The sequence below is a fragment of the Sciurus vulgaris genome (assembly GCF_902686455.1).
Source record: "Sciurus vulgaris genome assembly, chromosome: 9".
NCBI classification, from domain to species: Eukaryota; Metazoa; Chordata; class Mammalia; order Rodentia; family Sciuridae; genus Sciurus; species Sciurus vulgaris.
The window spans coordinates 34,709,545-34,717,611 of NC_136469.1; the positions used below are offsets into that span (position 1 = coordinate 34,709,545).

General features: G+C 36.0%; 1 pseudogene across 1 annotated transcript; it reads left to right on the plus strand.

Moving 5' to 3' along the window:
* The first annotated feature begins 591 nt into the window (after positions 1-591).
* LOC306669413 (RNA N(6)-adenosine-methyltransferase METTL16-like) lies at positions 592-2,245 on the plus strand (annotated as a pseudogene). The gene has a single exon. The product of its transcript is annotated as an RNA N(6)-adenosine-methyltransferase METTL16-like (transcript).
* Positions 2,246-8,067: the final 5,822 nt, after the last annotated feature.

Below are 8,067 nucleotides of genomic sequence, written 5' to 3' on the forward strand. Positions count from 1 at the left end.
TGAAATAAGGCAGCAAAGACTGCATGCTCTCCTTCATATGTGGAAATTTTTTTAAAATCAACATTAATGCAAATAGCAATTACTAGAAGTTGGGAAGGAGTCAGGGAATAAAAGAAGACTGAATTTGACTGGTGCATGTGGCAAGCATGGAAATATCACACCGAAGCCCATTAATATATATATATATATATATATATATATATATATATATATATATTTAATACATGTTAACAAAAATACTTAACACATTCCAAAGTATGACTTCAAAACTTAGGTCAAAAAGAAAAAGGCAATATACCTTACAGATTGCTTACTGAGGCACCTTTTGAAACCTGAATCACCATGAAACTGACTGCTGAGAAGTCACCCTGTGGGTTCCCAGAAATCCTAATCTTCAAGTCATCTCACCTCTTGCAACAGGAAAGCTAGCAAATGACCTTTCTTATAATTCCAGTTATTTTCAGTTAGCTTGAATTACTTCAAGCCTTGAGTCCACCCATCTGAGGCTCCAGACTTGGTGGAACAGAGACAAGAGAACCTCTTTCCATAAGCATACTAAAATGATTGCTAAAATCATTGATAGTAACACCAGGCACATTATTGGTCAGGAACATCAGTCTCAGAGATGGCTCCAAGTAAATCAATGCATGAAAGAAGTACATACAAGGACATACCTCCTGATTTTGCATATGTGGCATCAAAATACCCAGATTTTAAGCAGCATGTTCAGATAAATCTGAATGGAAGAGAGTTAATTTTAAAGACCCTGAAGCAGTCAGAGCTCTGACTTGCACTCTCCTAAAGGAAGATTTTGGACTTTCTCTTGATCTTCCATGGGAAAGACTAATTTCCACAGTTCCTTTGAGACTCAACTATATTCATTAGGTGGAGGAATTGACATAGGCACTGGGGCATCCTGCATCTATCCCACTTGGAGCAACCTGAAATGGCTGGTATTTCCTTGTTACAGAAGTGGATGATATGTGTTTCTACTATGCAAAGAAAAATGTGGAACAGAATAACATCTCATAAAAGTGGTAAAAGTGCCGCAAAAACAACCCTGAAGGATGCTCTTAAAGAAAAATCTGAGATAATCTATGACTTTTGTATATGCAACCCCCCTTTTTTTTTTGGCCAACCAATTGGAAGCCAAGGGAATGAACTCTCAAAACCCTCAAAGACCTCCACCTAGTCCTGTAAATACAGGAGGTATCACAGAGATCACGGCAGAAGGTGAATTAGAATTTGTTAAACGGATCATCCATGACAATTTACAGCTTAAAATAAGATTAAGGTGGTATAACTGTGTGCTGGGAAAGAAATACAGCCCGGCTCCACTGAAGAAAGAGCTTCACATCCAAGGGGTCCCTAAGGTTACCTTTACTGTGTTCTGTCAAGGTCAGACCATGAGATGGGCCTGAGCTTGGAGTTTTTAAGAAGATGTCACAGTACAATTACCAACAAGCAAATGAAGAAAATTAGAGAAGCCAAGAAAACCCATTACATTTGTAGTGCTGGAGTCTGTGATGAAAGAATTATCCCTCAAAGCATCATCTTTGGGCTCTATGACAGTGGAAGGCATAAGGGATGTGACAACATGGATAGAAAAAATTCTCACTGATTTAAAGGTCCAGCATAAACAAGTTTCCTGTGGAAAAGAGGAAGCTAGTCTTTTTCTGACAGCCATAGAAAATGCATGGATTCATTTAAGGTGAAAGAAAAGAAAGTGAGTGAGACAACTGAGGGAAGTGCCTCGAGCTCCTGAGGATGTCCTATAGGACTTGGAGGAGAGAAAAGCCATCTCCAGAGAGTAGGGCAGTAGCCAGGTTGTGGCTCCAAGTCCCCAGGAGGGTACCCTTTGTGGGTCACCTCTGCAGGAGGGCAAGTGTACCACTGTTGGGGGCCACTGCCCAAGCCAGGAGTCATTGTCCCAAGAGGAAACTCCAGGACCCATGGAGGATGAAAGGAGTGAGGAAAGGGAAGGGAGGAGGTTGTAGAAGGTTGTAAAGTCTCTTGCAATGAAACCCATGACCTAGAAGCTTCTGAGCACTTTGGCAACCCAGGGCCTGAAAAGGGGAAGCCCCTCCAAGGAGGAGCAGGACATTACCTATTTAAGTGTTTGATAAACATTGAGAAGGAAATAGATGATGCCTTAGTTGAAATGCATTGGGCTGAGGGTCAGAACCGAAATTTGATGAACCAGCTTTATACCAATCCCCAGATTTTCAGGCTTATTGCTAGTTAACTCCAAACTTCTTACAGCTAGAAGAGTATCTGCAGAGGACTGGGGTTGTAACTCAGTGGTAGGGCAAGTACTTAGTATGTGAAAGGCCCAGAGTTCCACCCACAGTCCCCCCTCCCCACCCCCCCCAAAATTTTTTTTTTTTAAATGTCTTTTTAACAGATTGTTTGGTGTAGCCTGTGGGGTGGCAAGAGGAATTTTACCACTGGCCCAATAGTAGCATTATTTGGAATTACCTTAAAAAGCAGAAATCAATTAATCCATTTTAAAGCTATAGGGAGTTACAGTACAGTAGTAGTTCAGAAGGAAGAATTATGGTTCTCAGAGACAACAAAAAAGTGTCTGTAAAACTCAGGAGGGATTTAAAGCTGACTTAAGCTGGTCACCTTGGCTTTGGACTGATTTTATGAGGCCAAGGTATCGTTTGTGGTGTCTGGTCTGTGTCAGCACTTCCTAGAACATCATGTTCTCAGTCCCGCAGAATCTTCATGTGGAGGGGCACTCTTGTCCTAATGAAAAGCAGCACATAAAGGCCCCAGAACCTACTCCTAGAGTCACCTTTAAGGCTAAACCGCTGCACCCTGGGTAGACATGATTGATTAACTGTGCTCCAGTCCCCAGAGATGAGCTGGCCTGAGGGTAGGTGGGAGGAGGAGCCTTAGTAAGATCAGGAAGAAGGGCTCCTCAGGGGAACCTGGGAAATGGCACATGGCTGACTCCAGGCTATTTTGATATTGCTCATTTCAGAAGCAGAATTAGGTGAACAAAACTCTTAGATGTGACTTAGACAACAAAACACACCCATACCTTGACCTCAACCTGTTGGAAGTCTCATTTTGTGCAGTTTTGCCACTGTTTGATTTTTGTTTAAACATATGAAGTGGAACTTGTTTTATTTTTAATATAAGAATATTCAGAAAAAAAATCATTATTAGTATGGCAGAGTAGTAAAAACCAGAACTGAAATCTGGTACCAAAAATGGAGTGGTTCCATAACAAAACCTAAAACATACAGCACAAATTTATGCAGTAGTAACTGAACCACCTTTTCACCCGGATAGTCTTTATCCCTTGGTTAAAAAAAAAAAATCCTCAGGGGTCTTCAATGGAAAAGAGTTGATTGGGAGGTGTTCCAGCCTTACATAGTGCATCTACTTTAGCATGTCCATTCTTCTGAGCCCTTTAATCCCTTCCTCCATGCACTGTCATGGAAATTCTGGGTCTTCACTTATTTCCAGGTTTTCAAGAATCATCCCAGTAGCTGGTAAGCACATTTTCCTCAAATTCTTAGCAGGCATTACAGCCCATGTGGTATACATCCTCTATGTCCTCCAGCTTTATGTTGCATCTACCTTTATTTAGCACTCTCAGAATTCAATCCAAGTCAGAGTCTCTGGACTTCCATAAGTATCTGTTAGGTCCTAGAGTTAGTTTGGTGCATACTCCATGATTCTCTTTAGCAGAACTTATACTTCCTTGGTTTGGCAACATTGCAATCTGTCCCTTATTCTTTCCTGGTTGTCAGGTGGGAATAAAGATGTAGAGCCTGAGTGGAGTAACTAAAACTTATATAAGGCACTTGCCTCACATGAGTCTTCTGTCTGGTCTTTGAGCAACATGGATGGACACTGTCTCCTAATCAGGAGAAATGGATCAATTATATAGATCCAGAGGGTTCATGAGAAGCTGGGAGGTCAAGGGTCTGAACTACGTCTATCCAGATTTTGCCAACCAACGTGCAGTGTCCTGCTGCATGTTTATTAGAGCCCTGATCTTGAAATATGTTAATCTGAAACTTCTCCTATGCTCAATATCACCTTTATTAATTTATATTTGTCTTTCTTGGTAATTTTGACTTTAATTTTAATTTGGCTGTATTTTTTGCATCCTTTTTTTCTTATATCACATCAGAGTTTTATTACACAAGAACTTACCATTGTTTATCTTACCTAGTAATTTTATTAGTGTGTAATTGGCACCCATTCAAGTGGTGAAGTTTAGAATTTTATGTTTGCTATAATAATATAAATTAATTTTGTATCTATATATGTTTAAATTCTTTGTTTTCTATCTAACACATTTCACTTAGTATGACATTGAAAATTTTGTAGGTATCAAATTGCTTAAATTTTATAATTAACTACATTAAAGCTCTTTCAAATTATTCTTATACAAGTAAAAGAAGAGCTACCCTTCTTATCAGTTTATATAGTACTATCAACATTACTTAATCAAAATTTTCATTTTCCTCTGTGTCACCAGAAGTTTATAGGAAGACTCTTGCATAATAAATTTAAACTAACAGATTTTAACCTAACATGTAAATAAGAGTGGGGGTCCTTAAAAAAATGATTGAGTCACGTTTCTTTTTCCTTTTAAAGTCTATGATTGATACTCCCTTAGATAAACTCAGATACCTTTTGTTTTATTTTATTTGTTTCATTTTATTTTAAACTTCATTTAAAGGTGTATTGTCCATTTGGGATGGCAACTTATAGGATATGTATTTTTAAGTACATGTATAATACAAATACGAAAATCTAATATATAGATGTATTATTAAACAAACAAGCACACTACATTGCCTCCTGTTCTGAATCAAAAAAGTATTTTGCCTACTTGTATAATATATTATGCTTAAAAAGTGATTTTGTATTTATTGTGTGGTTTGCTTTTAACAATAACCTGAAAGAAAGATAAATAAGTTACATGTGAAAAATTTGGATGTGGAGGGGTGAATTACCAATGATCACTGGTAATAAGAAAAGGAGAAAGTCAGGACTAGAACCTAGGTCTTAGAAGATTATCTGATTCAAGCTTCTAACTTTGGTCAACAATACTTAAAAAGGACACTGAAATGTAAACAATTTAATATCCCTATACGAAGTCAATAACCTGAAAACTAAATACTACACTCACCTTCCCAGTATCCAACTTCATTGAAAAATCTTGGAACCAGAAGCTAGGAATGTAGACGCCTAGCTATAGCAATCGTTTAGCTTACTGACGGTAGATTTCAGGGAAACTTACTTATTTCCTGAGTCTGAACTTTGCCATGTTTTGGATAAGTGTCCACTCAGGGCCCATGGTTAAAGATTTGGGAGGCAGTGGAATCTTCAGCAGGTGGGCCTACTAGGAAGTCTTTGTGTCATATGGGAGCTTGAAGGGGCTATTGGGACCTGGCCTCTCTTTCTCCCTTTGCTTCCTGGATGCCATGAGCTGAGCATCTCTGCTCCACCACATACTCCCTGCCATGATGTTCTACCTGGTCACAGGCCCAGAGGCAATGGGGCCAAGTGACCATGAACTGAAGCCTCTGAAACTGTGAACAAAAATAAATCTTTCCTTCCACTAAGTTGATCTTTTCACAATGAGGGAAAGCTGGCTAACACAAACCTCTATGCCCTTCAAATCATGTACGCACTCAGTCAAACACCGTAATATTTAACCAATATTTTACCTCACAAGTTCCCACGTCTACCTGATATACATTGTACCAAAAAAAAATCGGGGATGTCAAGTATCATTCAGATTATTTTACTCAATTATTTCTGTGAAAAAATTAAATAAATTTTAAAAGTAATAAGGTATTAGTTATCAAACTTTATCAGAGCTCCTTCTTATAATAAATATTTTGTATGTCCCATAGTTTTACTATATTAAAATGAAATTCATAAGTATTATAATTATCCTATCAATTATAATTTACTTTAAAATCAATGAAAATCTCGAAGTCTATCAAATGTTAAAAATAAGAGAAAATTTTCTCACAATAAAATAATTTGTAATTCTATAGAACAATGTTTTAACACAGCTCCAGAGACTATATTGAGATAGGCATATTCAAAACCTATAGAAAATAGTTTGAATTTAAGAAAATATAAAAAATTGTTGCCTTTTTGACATTTTGAAATAAAGATTAATATGACAGTTATGATGCAGATTGATATGAACATGTTTCAAAATAGTCACTCAATCCCTCCAATGAGATTGCCATCTGACTTTCCAAAGTGGTAAGCAACTCCTAAAATAACACTTTAAATAAAGTCATTCATCTTTCCATACACATGACAATGCAGTTCTGGAAAACTCTGAATACTTCAAATCACACAAAACTGCTGCACAGTTATGTATGTGTATATATGTGTAGTAAGATTCTAGGCTCAGATCATCATAGGCTGATTTTTTCATCCATATGAACAGCTAGTGGAAATTTTCAGAGATGAGGAAAAGAACAAAATATTGCAATTAAGGAAGCAATCACTTGAGTTCAGTACCATTCTGCATTATAGGACATGAAGACTCCCTAGACTCTTCGACTAAATATCACACACATATTTTTAATTTCACAATGAAAAGCATTCTCTCAAGAACCAAAATAAACCCTTGAGAATTTGTCCATTTCTTCCTCTCTCATCCATTAATAGAAAAACAATGGGATAGGATAAATATACTAACTTCAGATTGAAAAGGGGTACAAGAAGGCAACTTTCAGGAAAGCAAGACAAGAAAAAAAAATTCTGAGTATTTTGAGCTGTTTTATCCAGCTTTTATCCAATAAAGCTTGATCACACTGAAATTCCTAGTTAAACCAGAATAAAACCCATTGGGAAAAAAATTATTGCTCAATAACTGAGAGCATGCAATCAATTGTCTTTCCATTTTCACTATTTGAGATGCATGCATGTTTTCCATTGCTAAAACAGCTATAGAATTTTATGGAGAATCTTTTCCTCCCACTAAACTTCAAGATCTTAGATGCTTTGGAGAGTTAGCAAAGCCTGACAGAAGGAATGTGCATTATGGTAAGAACTGAGATTTTGTGGTTAAGCTATAATATTTATGAAATGAATATGCATATGCAAGTAACAATAATTATGCCAAAAACTACATATTGTGGATTTTTAAAAAATTCAATAGTACAATTAGGGCATTATGAAGATTGGAAATTTAAGAATCTATTCAAGTCATCTTTTTACTCAAATGACCACTTTTAGATTTTTTTTTTTAGATTATATTATTATAATCCCTAGTGTTTTCCCAGATTTTTGTGCCAGTACCATAGTGGAATGTATGACAAGGTTCTAATAAACTCTCAAGTTTCAGTGTGGTATATAATGATCTGAAATCAATCAGGTATCAATAAGCTTTTGGTTAAGAATTGTTTTAAGCTTGTTTCATAAATGTAGACATGTAGGCATCTTTAATAAATATTTCCCTTTAGAATAATAATTGCTTATTTTTCACTCTGAGTTCATGTGAAAATTAAGAATACTAAAGCTCAATACATATTCTAATGAACTTCATGTTAAACATGAAGAAACTGGGACCCTAAATTCTGCCTTTAGATATGGGTCTCACAAAAAACATGGATTATTCCCAATGAAAAATGAAATTCCAAATTTTCTTTCTCAAAAGGAGGTGAAATTGGTGTAATGAAGGTAAAGACTTAATTATACTATACCATGATTTTAAAAAAACATTTAGACTTCCCAAGAAACTGTGTCTCTATTTCCTTATATTTTCAGAATTTTTTTCAGCATCAGCCTAAGTAAGGACTATTTACCCCTATGTAAAGAGTTAAGGAAAATAGTGTTCTATTTGGTTGAAAATACTTTTGAAAGTGATGGCTCACCAAAAAAGCAGAATATTAAATATTAAAGGAAAAATATTAAAATATGTACCACTAAATCTAGAGTCTCAATTATATTTCAATCTTTTAATCTGGAATAACTTTAAATTCTCAAAGAAGATCAAAGCAACTCCTTTTAACGTTAGAAAAATTAATTGTTAATATTGGCCAGTTTCAAAATTTTTTTAAAATA